Source organism: Artemia sp. Qi Xiang Cuo, chromosome 3, assembly GCF_049724085.1.
Source record: "Artemia sp. Qi Xiang Cuo chromosome 3, ASM4972408v1, whole genome shotgun sequence".
Lineage (NCBI taxonomy): Eukaryota > Metazoa > Arthropoda > Branchiopoda > Anostraca > Artemiidae > Artemia > Artemia sp. Qi Xiang Cuo.
In genome coordinates this window covers 59,743,059-59,759,816 of record NC_142796.1, presented here as the reverse complement: position 1 = coordinate 59,759,816, position 16,758 = coordinate 59,743,059, and the positions used below count along the sequence as shown (strand labels likewise).

At 36.0% G+C, this 16,758-nt stretch overlaps 1 protein-coding gene across 2 annotated transcripts in view; it reads left to right on the top strand.

Annotated features, from left to right (window-relative positions):
• LOC148954351 (gamma-interferon-inducible lysosomal thiol reductase-like protein) overlaps window positions 1-16,758 on the top strand; it is a 248,632-nt gene that overhangs the window by 211,645 nt on the left and 20,229 nt on the right. The window lies entirely within an intron of this gene.

Below are 16,758 nucleotides of genomic sequence, written 5' to 3'. Positions count from 1 at the left end.
GTGAGAGAGGGGTTAGTTGCCTTCCAATTACATTCAACTATTAAAAAGGGCACTAGCCCTTTCAATTTTCAATCGAAAGAGCCTTTTATGAAGTTTTACGACAATGCTTTCTATAAGAACCTCATTTGCCCCCAAGTTATACCTTACAACCCTTGCCCTGAGGGCTGTGGAGGGTTGTCATCCTCAAAGACATAATTTCCAGAACTTTCAACTACGTTGAAAAATGGCTATCTCAAAATTTTGATTGTATGTATTTGGGAAAAGGGTGGGCGTGAGAGGGGGGTTAGTTGCCCTCCAATTACTTTCGACTTTTAAAAAGACCACAAGCCATTTCAATTTCAAATGAAATGAGCCCTTTTTGAAGTTTCTACGACAACACTTTCTATAAAAACCTTATATGCCCTCACGGCATAACTTAGAACCCTTGTCCCGAGGGCTGTGGGGAAGGGGTGGGGGGGTGTCATCCTTACAGACCTAATTTCAAAAACTTTCAACCACGTTGAACAAAATGGCTATCTAAAAATTTTGAGTGTATGTGTTTGGGGAAAAGGTGGACGTGAGAGGTGGGTTAGTTGGCCTCCAATTACTTTTGACTATTAAAAAGGGCACTAGCCCTTTGAATTTTCAATCGAATGCGCCCTTATTCAAGTTTTCTATGACAAAAATTTCAATAAAAACCTTATATGCCCCCAGGATACAACTTATAACCCTTGCCCTAAGGGCTTTTAGGGGGTTATCATCCTCAAAGACCTAATTTGCAGAACTTTCAAGTACGTTGAAATAAATGGCTATCTCAAAATTTTGATCGGATGTGTTTGGATAAATGGTTGGCGTGGAAGGGGTGATAGTTGCCTACTAATCATTTTCGACTATTAAAAAGGCACTAGTCCTTTCAATTTCCAATCAAATAAGCCCCTTTTGAAGTTTCTACGACAACCTTTTCTATGAAAACCTTATATGACCCCAAGGCATAACTTATAACCCTTTCCCTGAGGGCTATGGGGGGGGGGTTGTTCATCCCCATGGCATGACTTAGAACCCTTGTCCTGAGGTCTGTGGGGAGGGGGTGGGGGGTTGTCATCCTTAAAGACCTAATTTCCAAAACTTTCAACTACGTTGAACAAAATGGCTATCTAAAAGTTTTGATTGGATGTTTTGGTGGAAAGTTGGGCGTGAAAGGGGGTTACTTGCCCTCCAATCACTTTCGACTATTAAAAAGGGCACTGGCCCTTTCAATTTTCAATCGAATACGCCCTTTTTCAAGTTTCTACGACAAAACTTTCAATAAAAACCTTATATGCCCCCAGGGTACAACTTATAACCCTTGCCCTGAGGGCTTTGAGGGGTTTATCATCCTCAAAGATCTAATTTCCAGAACTTTCAACTACGTTGAACAAAATGGCTATCTCAAAATTTTGACTGGACGTGTTTGGGGAAAAGGTGGGCATGAGAGTGGGGTTAGTTGCCCTCCAATCACTTTCGACTATTAAAATGGGCACTAGCCCTTTCAATTTCCACTCGAATGAGCCTTTTTTGAAGTTTCTACGACAACACTTTCTATAAAAATCTTAAATGCCCCCAGGGCATAACTTACAACCCTTGTTCTGAGGGCTGTGGGGGAGTGTCCTCTTCAAAAACATAATTTTTATTTGGAAATCAACTACGTTGAACAAAATGGCTATTTAAAAATTTTGATTGGATGTGTTTGGGGAAATGGTGGGCGTGGAAGTGGTGTTAGTTGCCTTCCAATCACTTTTGACTATTAAAAAGGCCACTAGGCAATCCAATTTCCAATCGAATGAGCCCTTTTCGAAGTTTCTACGACAACTTCTTCGATATGAAGTACCCTGGTCTAGAATAACAAAATAATACATTGTGCCAACATCATTCTTTACTTAGGCAGCGCGATTGCGCTGCCTGTGATAAAAGTTGTTTAAACTGTTTTTGCTCCACACCCACGGCCGGCCTGGGGAGATGAGGGGTATCCGGCCTTTGGCTGGCTACCACCAGCGGTTGCCGTGCCCTTTCGGGTGGGATAATTTCTATTTATGATAAGTGATACTTTGTAGTACCTTTTAATTGTAAATAAACATGTATTATTGTTTTGAATTTATTTTTTGTAGTGCCCTTTATTTGTAAATACAAAAACATTTATTATTTCTTTTGAAGTGCCTTTTATTTTTAAATATAAAACATGTATTATTCTCTAAAAATTTATTGTTCTCGAATCATATTAGGGAATTACTATTGTTTATTCAAGGGACAGATGCATTCTACAGTCAGTTGTATTTTGACATTGCAAGGGACTATATACCAATCTAAAACTCCATTTAGATCGTTTCTTTGTGGACTATCAATGTCTGGCAAAACAAAACTTTTCACAAAAATAATTAAAATTCATGATAAAATATTAATACCCTAAGCCGTTCTTATGATACTGCTGATGTGCCGTTTTGACAGCCTGCATACACATACTCTATTTCAATTTTATTTACACCCCTCAATATTCCTGACTATTTTTCCTTAATACCTTTAGCCTTAATAGAAGTATTACTAGCAGAAGAACAAGTAGTTTTAGTATGTAACTAGTATGTTTTAGTTGGTTCAACATCTACCCCAACATGCCCTAACAGTTTTGAATTATTAGTCTAAGTTGTTTCTGGGGTAAAGTTTTACACCATAAAAACCTGCATTGACGTAAAGTGCTTTGATCTAGTTCTAGATTGTCTTCAAAATTCCCTGAAAGTCGTACAAACAGTATTAGTTACAATAGTAACGATTGTCGTGGCATTGGTCTTAGTAGAACCAGTTGTAGTAGTAACAGTATGGACATTACACCTTTGGTTAGTTTAACATCCTCCTGTACAAGCCTTGATATTTTCAACTTAATACAACAGGCAGTTCTTAGAATATCTCTAATATGCCATTTGACAACCTACACGCAAGAATTAAGTTTTGATTTAGTTCAACATCTCCCTAAACATTCCCCGAAAGCTTAACTGTGATACTCTTTGTCTGAGTAGAAATAGGTGTAATAGGAGTAGCAATAGCAGAAGTAGTAGCATTAGGTAAAATGTGTTTTTTGAGTTTTTGCCTCTCAACAGGCTTGAAAGCTTTTATTTTTTGCTTTAACTCTTCCTCTGAAATTACTATTACATCCTATTTGGTGACGGGAATGCAAAAACGGGTTTTAATTTAACTGAAACTACTCCTGAATGTTCCCTGAAAATTTCACTTTAATACAGTTAGTCTCAATAATAGCAGTAGCAGTAGTAATAATAGTAGTAGTAGCAGAGTAGTAGCATAGATTTTACTATTTGCTGGTACACCCTTTTGACAACATAAATGTTCCTAAACACAAGCTGAAAGTTTCCTTTTAATGGTGGCCGGTGTTTACCTTCCCGACAATTACCCCCCCCCCCCCGGAAAATACCCCCCGCGGAAAACATCCCCAGAAAATCTTCCCTTCCCCTGTTGAGGAAAATACCCCCGTGTAAAATACCTCCCAGGACAATACCCCTCCCAGAAAATACTCTCCCATGGAAAATAAGACTTTCCAAATTTGAGAACCTTATTTGAGTTTTTTTTTCCGTAGGGGAAAATTAGATTTTATAAAAGTAAAAATTGGAAAACATTTTGTGAATTTTTACATTGTTTATATAATCATTTAAAATTCGTTAAAGTTGTTATTTAAAAACAGAAGTTAATATAGTTTTTAACATTTCTTTATAGAAAAATAATTATAAATAAAACTATCAGATTGGAAAGAATTGAAGAAAGAAGAACCTCCGTCCAATTTTGTTTCTAATTAACAATTTTTGAAAGCTGATTAGACTTGCTGGTGCCCAATTCTGCCCGCAGGAATCAGCTGAAATACTTATCGAAATAGGTTAGCTCTAATATAAACGGTACCTAATTTATTTGCAATGCCTGTCAGTGATGCAAAACGTGGTACAATTGAACCATTTTGGTACATTTCACCTCTACTGGTACAATTTAGTACAATTCCACAAAATATGGTAGAATTTAGTATTTTTGTACCCATGTTTGTATTCTTTCATCTACGAACATTTTATTTCACCCTGATCTGTTCAGCATAGTTAAAGCAGTCACCTATTTTCCTTTTTTCGTAAACAAACACTCCACTTCCGGCGTCCAAAGGTCCACAAAAACATCCTTCTGTGTATCAAGTCCACTGTATAAAGATATATAACAGTAAGCTTAAGGCTGATGATTTTCAGCGCTTCATTCTCGGTGCGCACAAACACTTCCTCCCACTTACTCTTTCATATATATATATATATATATATATATATATATATATATATATATATATATATATATATATATATATATATATATATATATATATATATATATATATATGCATATATAATATATATAATAAAATATTTGTAGATGAAAGAATACAAACATAGGTACAAAAATACTGAATTGTACCACATTGTACCATAATTTTGTAAAATGTACCATATTTTGTAGAATTGTACTAAATTGTACCAGTAGAGGTGAAATCAAAGTATAATCACCTACGGAACAAGTACTGACAAAACTCTCCAAAGGTGACCCCGCGTACCTCAGCGCCTCTAGACACAAAGTGCTGTACTACTTAATCGCTCCGAGCCAAAGTACTTTGCTACGAGCCAATAAATTATGCTAGAGCGTGATTCAGGCGACGAGTGACCGGGAAAGTCGTATTGAATTGTGTAACTACGGTATTTAGTTGCCAGGTTCGCATAGGTATGGAATCGTCTCCGGAGACGCGGACAAAGGGTCACTTTTTTGTGTGGAGAGAATAGGTTTTGTCAGTACTTGTTCCGTAGGTGATTATACTTTGGGAGAAATGTACCATAATGGTACAATTGTACCACGTTTGGCATCACTGGCAGTCATTGCAAATAAATAAGGTACCGTGTCTATAAGAGCTAGCCTATTTCGATAAGTATATCAGCTGAGTCCTGCGGGCGGAATTACCCACCAGCAAGTCTAATCAGCTTTCAAAAATTTTTAATTGTATTCAGAAGCAGAAACAAGGTTTTTCTCTCTTCAGTTATTTCCGATCTGATAGTTTAATTTAGAATTATTTTTCTATAAAGAAATGTCAAAAATCATATTAACTTCATTTTTAGTATAACAACTTTAACGAATTTCAAATGATTATATAAACAATGTAAAAATTCACAAAATGTTCTTCAATTTTTATTTTTATAAAATCCAATTTTATAATTGTCGTTACTACTGTAATTAATACTGTTTGTACGACTTTCAGGGATTTTTGAAGACAATCTAGAACTAAATCAAAACACTTTACGTCGATGCAGGTTTTTATGGTGTAAAACTTAACCCCAGAAACAACTTAGACTATTAATTCAAAACTGTTAGGGCATGTTGGGGTGGATGTTGAACCAACTAAAACATACTATTTACATACTAAAAATACTTATTCTTCTGCTAGTAATACTTCTATTAAGGCTAAAGGTATTATAGAAAAATAGTCAGGAATATTGAGGGGTGTAAATAAAATTGAAATAGAGTATGTGTATGCAGGCTGTCAAAAGGGCACATCAGCAGTATCTTAATATTAGCTTAGAGTATTAAGTTTAAGCTTTCAGGAAGTTGAACTAATAAAAGTGCAACATGTGTATAATAATCCAGTAAAGAAAGAAAAACGAGCAAAAATGGGGTTTTTATAGGCCAAATGAAGATAGGCTACTGAAAAAAAAACAAAGCGAATATTTCGAGAGGACAAACGCCTCTCTTATTCAGCGCGAAACGAAACGATGTATCAATAAAAGCCAAAAATTAAAATAATTAAAACCAACTACCTAACAACCATAAAAGCGAGGTATTCGCCAATATCCACTATTTGCACAAAATACAAAAAAACATGAACTCCCATCAACGGATACTAGCGAACAACTGACAAAGGAAAGGAATAGATTCATTCACTCGAAAAAATAAAACGAACCTGCAACTAAATAAGTTGAAAAACTATGTCATTTGATTTCGGATTTTAATTATTTTAATTTTTGGCTTTTATTGATACATCGTTTCGTTTCGCGCTGAAGAAGAGAGGCGTGTGTCCTCTCGAAATATTCGCTTTGTTTTTTTCAGTATATTCATTTGGCCTATAAAAACACCCTTTTTTGTCATTTTTCTTTCTTTATGTGATGTCAGGACAATGTGGTTTAAGAAATTATAATAATCCAGCTAGTAGTAGTAGTACTAATACTACTACTACCACAACTATTAGTAATAATACCATTAAAGCTAATGGTATTAAAGGAAAATTTTAAGGGCCTATTGAGAGGCATTTTGGGTTAAATAAAAACACAAAAGGTCCAAGTAGGTTATCAAAAAGACGGATCAGCAATGTAACAGAAACAGCCTAAAGTATTAATTTAAAACTTTCCGGGCATGAGGAATAAATGTGTTGAAGTAGGCCAAAAAGCATATGTAAATACTACACTGCTACTACTACTGCTATTGTTGCTATTACCACCCCCAAAGTTCCCGCTACCATGTCTGCTGCTAGGAATAATAATTCTCATCATCCTTTTATTTATAATACGCTCGGCCCCCTCATTGACAAAAAGTCAAGCTTTGAAGTAAAAGATGGGAGTTTTGAAAGGGAAGCCCATTCATATATTGATTAATTTCTGTTGGCTTAAAGCTCAATTTCGCTCTTTGCTTTTGTATGAAATAACTTGTTTTTGTTTATTTAAAATTTCATTAATTTTAATAGCATACCATGTCTGAACTAAAGGCTAGAGGCACTACTATCCCCTTAAACACGAATCTTTAAGTCAAAACTTAACTTTTGCGCAGCAATAATTCGAGAAAACGTGAACTCGTTAGGGTATCTGAGAAATTAACACTCCATATCCCTTTATTTAGATAAATTCTAAATAAGAGTGTTGCAAGATCATAACTTCCTTTTTGTTGTAAAAAATATTTCTGGCATTTATTTCAAAACTTAAAAACTTTATTTTAAAAAAACACATCGAAATGTGTGATATATATATTTTTGCTAGGTTTTTACGTGTTATACAAAAATTTACGGGGTAGAGTGAGGAGTACTGTGTTTGACCCCCCCCTCCAGAAAGGACTTAGCAGACATGCTGGCAGAAAATTTTCAAACCCATTTTCGTACGTAGAAATTGTATATGAGAATCTTAAGGTGGTTTGTGGATACGGTCATTTGTGACAGCTGGCTGCTTTTCTGATAAGACGTCAGACTTTTGAGCTCAAGAACAGACAAACAGATGATTTTGCGAGCTTTTTGTCTGAAGTAGCTGCAGGGCTGTATGCGGCAGCTCGTGCGATGCCGTAACATAAACGTGAGAGACCTTCTGCAGACGCTGAAGCTAGTCCAAGTCTAGTTCGTAGCTCCAACAGAATTGGGCCAGCAATATCTGCTCAATCAGATGGAGTCTATCGCTGGCCGAGAAAATCTGAGAAACAGAGCTGTTGTAAAGAGTGCAAACCAGGTTATATAACCTTCGAGTGCAAAAAGTGTGACATGACTTTGTGCCTTATGGCCAAAAACAACTGCTTCACGGCCTTTTGCGCAAAGTAAAAATTCCCTATTTTTGTGTATCTAAAAGGTTAATTTTGTATTTTAACCACATGAGGTAGAATGTCCCCTAGCAATATCAAAAGGTTTGGCTGTGATTGTATGCCATTTTGGACCCCACTAAATCTGGCTAGAAAATATATTGTACCAGCTGTGACAGATTTTGCATCCTCTACACTATACGATTGAAGCTCTGGCAAGGATTAAAAAAAAGTGCTTCGGAAAACCTAAGGTCCAGCGCGCGAACCCTTAGTGAGCAATTGAAATCTCATCAAAGTAGAAAAGGTTTAAAAAGGTCAATAACCAGTGCACCACTCATCAGTCTCTACTAAGGTTAGAAACCAAATACATCACCCCTGTCAAAGCAAAGAAGGAAAAAAACGACAAGCACAGTAAACAGAAGAAGAAGCCCCAGGAAGAGAATTGTTAGATCGAAACTGGATTTCTTTTCATAGACTGAACAATGGCATATCTACCTTACCGCAGAAGGATTCCCAACCTTCAATCACTTCATCTTTAAATCTATTCAATGCAGAAAATGTTGATGTGAATGTTGAGTGATGTGAGACCATGCACCATGAACACCAGTCAAATAATCAGTATATTTAATATGGACCCCTACATGTCCAAGTACAGATCCTGTTCTCTATCCTCGGACTTCCTTGGAAAAATTCAAGGTGTCAAACAATGCCCTAAACATTGTTAATAGCAGTCCGTCGACTGTGAATACCGGCCATTGGTTGTGCATCTTTCTAACAATGAAGACGATTGAATTTTTTGATCCTCTCGGCCTACCCTCTACACTCCACACAACAACCACTATATTGAAAGCAGTTGGAAAACTGTTATTCAAAATCGGAAGAGAGTGCAGGATCTGACGACTAAATGTTGCGGTTTTCATGCGCTACTACATTTCATCTTCAGATGTCGCGGCTATAATTACAAGCAGTTTCTCATAATTTACGTAGCCAATATACGTCTGAACGACTTTATGATTGAAAATATCCTCTCAGACCTGTATAATATTGCTTTTAGTGCCCTACGAGTAAAGTGCTTAAAAAATGTATGTGAATTTGTTTATTCATAAAAAAAAATGTATATATACAACAACAATGTCTTTATTCTACACTTTGGATTTCTTCTTCTTCTGTGTATAGGCAACTGTCGAGAACTACTAATACTGGCAGATCATTTGAATTCACTGTATATTGATCTTGATTGGCAGCAAAGTCAGGGTCACATTTTCTTCAGTACAATGTAACTTCAATCTTATCGTATCTCTTTGTATAGTCAATGATACTATTTGCATTCATATTGGAAAATTCACGTGTTTCAATTTGTCTATTTGAAGCAATAATAATTAAGAAGTGCCTGAGTTTTCAAACACCTTTGGTCCTCAGTTTTATTGATTATGAGCAAGCGTTTGATTCTGTTGATAGATGAGCTTTAGTAAAGGTTTTATCCTTTTATGGTATACCAGACAAATACATTAAAGTGATTAGTGCCATGTACGAGAATAACACTGCTGCGGTAAAGGTAGGAAATGAGGTTAGCAGCTGGTTTTGTATTAAATCAGGAGTTAAGCAGGGTTGTGTTCTGTCCCCCTTTATATGGATTATTTTGATGGACTTTGTTTTAAGGAGCACAGGAAAGGCAATGGGAGACTACGGAATAAAATGGGGAGGAAAAAGTCTTCTGGACTTGGATTATGCTGATGATTTAAGCATCCTAGATGAAAGTGTGAGCAAATTGAATGAAGTTTTAGAGGTTTTGCGAGTTCAGGATGCTAGAATTGGTTTGAAAATTAGTGTTAGAAAGATTTAGTCACTAAAGCTAGGAATAAGTGAAGATGGAAAGGTGACGTTGGGTAATGAAAAGATTGATCAGGTGAGCAGCTTCACTTACCTTGGTAGTATTATTAGTAAAGATGTTGGGAGCAGTGAAGATGTTAAAAATAGAATAGACATGATTCATGGTGTATTTTCACAGTTAAAAAAAGTTTGGAAGAACTGGAAGATAAGTCTACAAACCAAGATTAGAATATTAGAAGCTACAGTGATGACAGTGGTCAAATATGGCTCTGAAGCATGGACGTTCCGAAAAGTGGATTAAGATTTGCTATATTCTTTCCAGAGAAATTGCTTAAGAATTGTTCTGGGTACCCGGCTGACTGACCATATTTCAAACAATAAGCTATACGAAAAATGTGGTTCAATACCACTCTCTAGGGCTATAATGAAAGAAAGGTTGAGGTGGTTAGGGCACGTTGTGTAGATGAAGGATGACAGATCGCAAGATTGTTCTTTTCGGCCAACCATCTAGGGCGAAACGGAAAGCAGGTCGTCCCCGTCCTGAGTGGGAGGACGTCATAAAGAAAGATTTAAAGGAAATGGGAACTTCGTGGGCGGGTGTAAAAAGGGAGGCTTTGAATAGATTGGGGTAAAGGATAAGCGTACGCAGCTGTGTTGGGCCCAGTGGCTTGGTGCTGCGGTGAGTTGTTAGTAGTAGTAGTAGTAGTAATCACATTCGGTAACTGCCAAATAAAAATCACTAGGTTTATATTCATAATAGGCAGTGTCGTCACAACGATGACGTAGAAACCAAATTGTCTTGTTACCCCAACAGTTGAATCGTAAACTTGATTCTTCCTCCCAAAATAATTTAAAACCACTGATGATACCAATCTCGTAGAAATAAACTAAAATCTCTTTTAGGGTTCTTTCCAATCATACCAGGATATGTATTTTCCCACTGATCACATTTGTCATAATGGCAATTGGAGCATAGTTGCCCTCTAGGGTGAGAGTCACAAATCTCTTCAAGATATGAATTACAGCCTTTAATTTGTACTGCATATCCTCTATGTAATCTACATGGATTGCATAATTTGTACTTTTCATTAATATCCATCAATATTTGTACAATTCTCACATGATGACCAACTGCCAAGAGTATACATACATACTGGACATGTATAAAACATTTTTAGTTTCTGATGTCAACTCTCTCACAGCTAAGAAGAAATTGATCTACGTTCAATAAATTCAGAGGGGGGTAGGGTAAGAGTAACTCTGTGACGTTACATAACCTCTTTTGAAGAGAGGGCCATCTACATAGAATCTATGGCAATGTTTTCAAAAGTATATCCACGATATTATTCTGCTTTGTTTCAATTAATATATCAATAAAATGAGTAAAAGCATTTGAGTCACGTCGTAAAAGCTTCATACAAAAGTCCAGTGGGGGAGAATTAGTTTTCATTATATTGTCAAGTGTTCCCTGAGAAAACATCTTTCGTTGAAGAGATAACTCGAGAAAATCGTCATCCAGAATCAAATGTTTTCGCATAATCACAAGATTCGACATAATTCTCTCTTTCTCAAATTTATTCATTTTTTAATCCTAACAATCTCACTGCGGACTCTAGACTAACCACGATTCGTTCTACTTCATGAATATTCGATAACCTAAAAATAAATCTAACAAAAAGAAAGGGAACATTTTCGATTTCGAAACAATTTTATTGTGCGTGATCCATCATAATTACAACAATAATATATATTACACATATACAATTATCGATATAATTTATTGTCCTCTATATACTTCAATATTGCATTTAAAGCACTTTGAAGTCTATTCACATTTGCTATATCAACTTTTGCACCAAAGCATAATCGGTCCTCCAATTTAAGTTTACTCAAAGATTACACATATCTTGCATATACTTCATCTCATTCAAGACAAAGCCGTGATCCTCTCGTAATTTCTAGCGCAATGTTTGGTGCTCTTGTATAATGGCTGCTGCTACCAGCTCCACTATCAACTTCTAATAGTGTAAACATTCCACTCATTATTACAAATATATCTCAATGAATAAATAAACGAGTAAAGTCAAACTGTTCTCACTCCTTGAGTTCTATTCTCACACTAACATCAACTATACTGAAAATCCTTTCTTATATCAGTTGCGTCACTCCCGTTAGTATATCTAGCTCCCTGATTGGTCTGGAAAGACGCACGTGATCTTGTTATCCTCGTTGTATTCAATGAGCGTGTTGCGTCACTCTCGTTAGTAGTTCAATGCCTATATATGGTGCCCCGGTTGTGTAGCGAAGCTCACCTCTACTCCAGGGGGTATTAAAGGTTTTTATGGAAGGGATGGTTGTTTAACTTCAGAAGAGGCTTAGTCTTTCTCCCTGAAAAAGACCATGTCAATATAAAACGAGCAGAAGTTAATTAAAAAAACTTTTTTCACAAAATAAATTTTTCCAAAAAAGTAAAGAACTTCCTTAAACTAAAAATGAACAAAAATATAATCAAGTAATCTACTAAGCATACAACTACCACAAACCAGTATCAATAAATAAATGAAACCCAAAACAAACAGAAATTAATATAATTCAAACTCAAAACGACCAGAAATTCATCTGATTAGGGTTCTAAACCCTATGCTTTCTAAAAGCTAGGATATAATTTGTTCTTTACGGAAAAAAAATCTTTCAATTGTTTTCACTTATAACTTTATGAAAACAAAAATTAACTAAGATTAATAGGAATAAATATCAGCATATGTGTATTAAACTAACAATGCACATTTTTTTCAGTAAATTCATTTTAATTTTTTTCAGTAAAGTACAAATTATATTTTAGAACACAGGAGCCTTATTCTTTACCTTTTTACTTTTACCATCTTCTTAATATCAAACAGTTCGTGGTAACGAACTGTAAGTAAGGAGCGACACGGCTCAATAGTAATCGAAACTCTACAAAACGGAATTTTGATACCAATAGATATGTCAAAAGAATCAGATTTTTATAATTATTTCAAATATATAAGTTTCATTAAGTTTAATTTAACCCATCAAAAGTTACGAGCCTGAGAAAATTTGCCTGATTTTCGAAAAAAACTACAAAAATATGGAATTTTGTATTTCTTTGCCAGAAGAAAGATCACGGATGCGTGTTTTTTTCCAGGGGTGATCATATTGACCCCAGTGAAACTATAACTTTTAGATAGGGCTCATCCTAACGGAAATGAAAAAGTTTAGTGCCCTTTTTAAATGACGAAAAAATTGGAGGGCAACTAGACCCCCTCTCACGCCACTTTTTTCCCAAAATCGTCTGATAAAAATTTCGAGATAGCTATTTTTTTCAACATAGTTGAAAGGCCCAATAACTATGTCTCTGGAGATAACATGTCCTCCTAAAGTCCCTGGAGAAAGGTCTTTAAATTATAAAATTTCCGCATTGTTTACATACAGTATTTGTTATTGGGAATCTTCTACCTTTTTTCGGTTGGGAAGAGGTGCACGAATGTTTTGCTCGGGGGATCTCGCACATGGAGAATTTTCCACGGAGAGGGAAAATTTCCAGGGAGTGAATTTTTCAGGAAAAATTTTATACTGAGGGAATTTGCCAGAATTCCTATACGATTTTTTTTATACATTTTTTTTATTTATAAAGCATTATTTATTATTTATTTTTAACCCACTGTACAATAAATGTAACACTTATAACAGTGTTACACTGTTATAGACACTTATAATCAGTAAACTTAGAAGAATTCGTCACAAACTTCCACTCTTTCGAACTGTTTGGAAAATTAACTCCAGCTTCACAGACAGACCACAGTTGTCTCTTATAAGCCGTTTTCGTTTTACGTTTAATATCAAAAACAGTACCACTAGAGGGACGCCCACAAGCAATCCAAATACGTAACCATAGCTTGGCCTGATTTTTCACTTTTTTCAAAAGAGGGTCATAATTCCAAACAAACTTTCGCGTGTTGGAACGAATACGTTCAATTGGGACAGCTACTTGTTCGTTTTTTTTCAAACATAAAAGGATTTGATGATAATACGTATTCAATTGCAAACAAGCACTGGGTGAGGTAACTCCGCAACAGAGGAGGTTATAAGGCACATTAATGGTACTCAGCAGGCTTGCAAGCGTGGCCACAAATAGAGGCCAATCACAACGATTCCAATTTCGCCGTTGAAACCACTTTTTTTCTACAGATTGGGGAGCATTTATTACTAGTTTAGATGTGACTGACACACACAGAGATATGGGTATGTGGTCATAATCTCTTTCATCTTCATCAACGTGGACAGTTGAAGTTGTAACACCAGCAGAGCATACACAGTGGTCAAGGTTAGACCGGGAGCCGCTGGCATGTATGTAAGTAAATGGAAGATCTTTTGTCAGAATCCGGAAACCAAGGGGGAGGCACTCGAGCAGTGAATCGGATCGGGGGGAGGACATTGTCATGTCACAGTTCAAGTCACCCATTAGTAGCCAATCATAACCAAGTTTCTCAATACCCGATACCAAATTTTCCAATTTTTTGCACGCTTTAACAAAATGGGTGAATGACGCAAGATTATTCTTATTATGCGGCAAATAAACATTAACTAGTACAAGATCACCAATCCTGACGGCTAAATAAATATCATCAGATCCGTAACTCTGTGGGGAAAGGGAAGAGAGTTTCCGATTCAGCACGCAAGCCAACCCACCGGAGGGACGACCACGAGTTCTTTAGGCATTTGTAGAAAAAACAATGAGGCCGGGGCTATGTCGAAGGAAATTTACACTCACAGCCGGCAATAAATGTTCTTGAAAAAGGACTACATTAAATGTATCAAGAAGATTATCAATACAAATGTCCTTATCTTTGGTCCCATTAATATGAAAAGAACAAATAGAGATAGGCAAAGATATCATTTGGCAATACCTTTGGTAGCAATAGCACGCAACTTGGGACATCGCAAACTATATGACACATGGTCTCCACCACAGTTAGCGCATTTAGGGGACAACTGACAGGGAGAGTCCTTTGATGATTCGTGGGGATCGGAGCATCGGGAGCATTTCACGACTGGACTTCTGCAATTGGCAACTACGTGGTCAGGAGAACAACAACGGCAACAAAGCGGGATCTGAAAATACTCAAAAATGCGCAACTAGTCAGAATAAACTTTCAATCCAGTTTTAATGTCGTTGATCTTAGCTGCAACATCTACAAACGAAATTCCGAGTACAAGGGAAGTTCTAAGCCTTGTTACATCAGAGGCTCCAGGGTATTCAGTAAGGCGAGGGATATCATAATCAGTGTCCATACCCTTTAATAGACCAAAATATTTCTTTTCGATAAGTTTGGCTTTAGAGTTCACTAAAACTGAGGGCACAGCCTTGCAAAAATCATTCACGGCCACATTATCGATTCTTACAACAAGTTTATCGTTAGACGACCGTATGCTGCCAATTGCCTCATGACCGGAAATCTTGTCAATTACCTCTCTACGTTTTGCTGGGTTATTCAAAACCTTAGGCACATTCGAGATAACAACTGTGGCTAGATTATCATTCGCAGGGACAGTAGGTAATGCCGGGATATTCATATCATAATTTGTGATCTTAGAATCAATAACTTCTAGAATTCAGTTAATTTTATTAATCCTGGTAGCTAAGCGTTAATATTCTATAGCCGATATGGTAGGAATATTCATTGGAAATAGAATCAGATAACTAGGAATATTTATGTTCTCAGAATCACATTTCCGGATTAAATCAGTCATATCTCTGATATTGTTTGTAATTGCTTTATTGCCAACGCGCTTAGGACAACAGTCATCTGGATCTGTACCTGAATATAGTTAAATCTTTGCAGTTGAAACAGCCAAATTCTTTAATAAATCAACCGCATGACTCACGATAATATCGTCGTCAATTCTCGCTTCAAAATTCACTTGGATAAAGTTCAAAACAGGCAAATAAAAATACCTGTCATTATCGCTTGCAGCACTCATAGTCCGCTTTAAACCGGTTTATCTAAGCAGGCAATTCACATCACGTCTTGTCTTGGCAAGAGCTAAATGAATACTACATATATTAAATACGTAACATTGCATATATTAAATACGTAACCTAACCTAACCTAGGTACCTTTCCCCCCCTAAAATCCTAAAAAACACAGTTTAGTATCGTATACGCAATGAAAACCTTGCTATCATTGTCTGCTCTACAACAGTTAAGACGTCAGAAAACGGGTGTTATCATTGCCTAGTCTATAGTGATTAAGCCGAAAGACCCGGATAATGGGATAGAACCTATATTTTTTAGATTACTTACATAGGAACATCGTACTAAAAGTAGAGGCATCTGGATGAGGGTGAAAATTGACTTGCTTATGTTTCGATTTTTTTCATTGTCTAAACAGGAAAAATTTAAAATCCTCTAATGGGACAATTGGGTAATATGCAATTTATCATATTCATCACCATTGCTAACACAATTGCTGCAGCACTTGTAGTTTTTTCTTCTTAACTATAAATACTGACTGTGTTTTCTTATGATCAAAATGGTTCATTATTTTCATCAATTGGTCACTAATCATTAAAATAAATATTAAAAATTTTGATGCCTAACGTGTTCCAAAGGTATGTTTGTTTTTTAAGAGGCTGATGTGGGTCAAGTTTGCTTTCTCTTTACCGATTCAATTTTGCGCGAGGAGATGTTAAGGGTAATTGTCCGGAGTATATTTTCACCAGGATCGAACTGCCCAGGGGATATTTCCATGGTGAGGGGGATATTTCCGTGGAGGTGGACCCAGATATAATGGCATTATTTAAAAAACGATCAGAAATAAAATAAAAAACTAATTTTTTCAACAGAAACAAAGAGTATCATTAAAACTTAAAACGAACAGAAATTATTGGGTACATGAGAGGGTTTGCCCCCTCCTCAACACCTTGCTCTTTACACTAAAGTTTAAATTTTGTCCCGATTCTTTAAAAACGACTCCTAGTAACTTTTTCTAGGAAAAAGTTACTAGAGTGCCGAAAGAGTTTTTTGCCGAAAAACTCTAGCGTGAAGAGCGTGTTGAAAAGGGGGCAATCCCCCTAATATACGTAATAATTTCAGTTCGTTTTAAGTTATAATGTTGATCCTTACTTTCAGCTGAAAGGATTTTTATAATTTAATTTAGGACAAGTTATGTTCATTTCAAGTGTTAACGTCACTTTTTAACTTCATTTGAATTTATTTTTTTTATTATTAACATGCATTATGCATCTGTATTACTTTTTTATGTTCTCTGTTTTTCTTATATCTTTTTTGTGATACTTTTTTTGTCATCAATGAAATTTTGTGTTCTT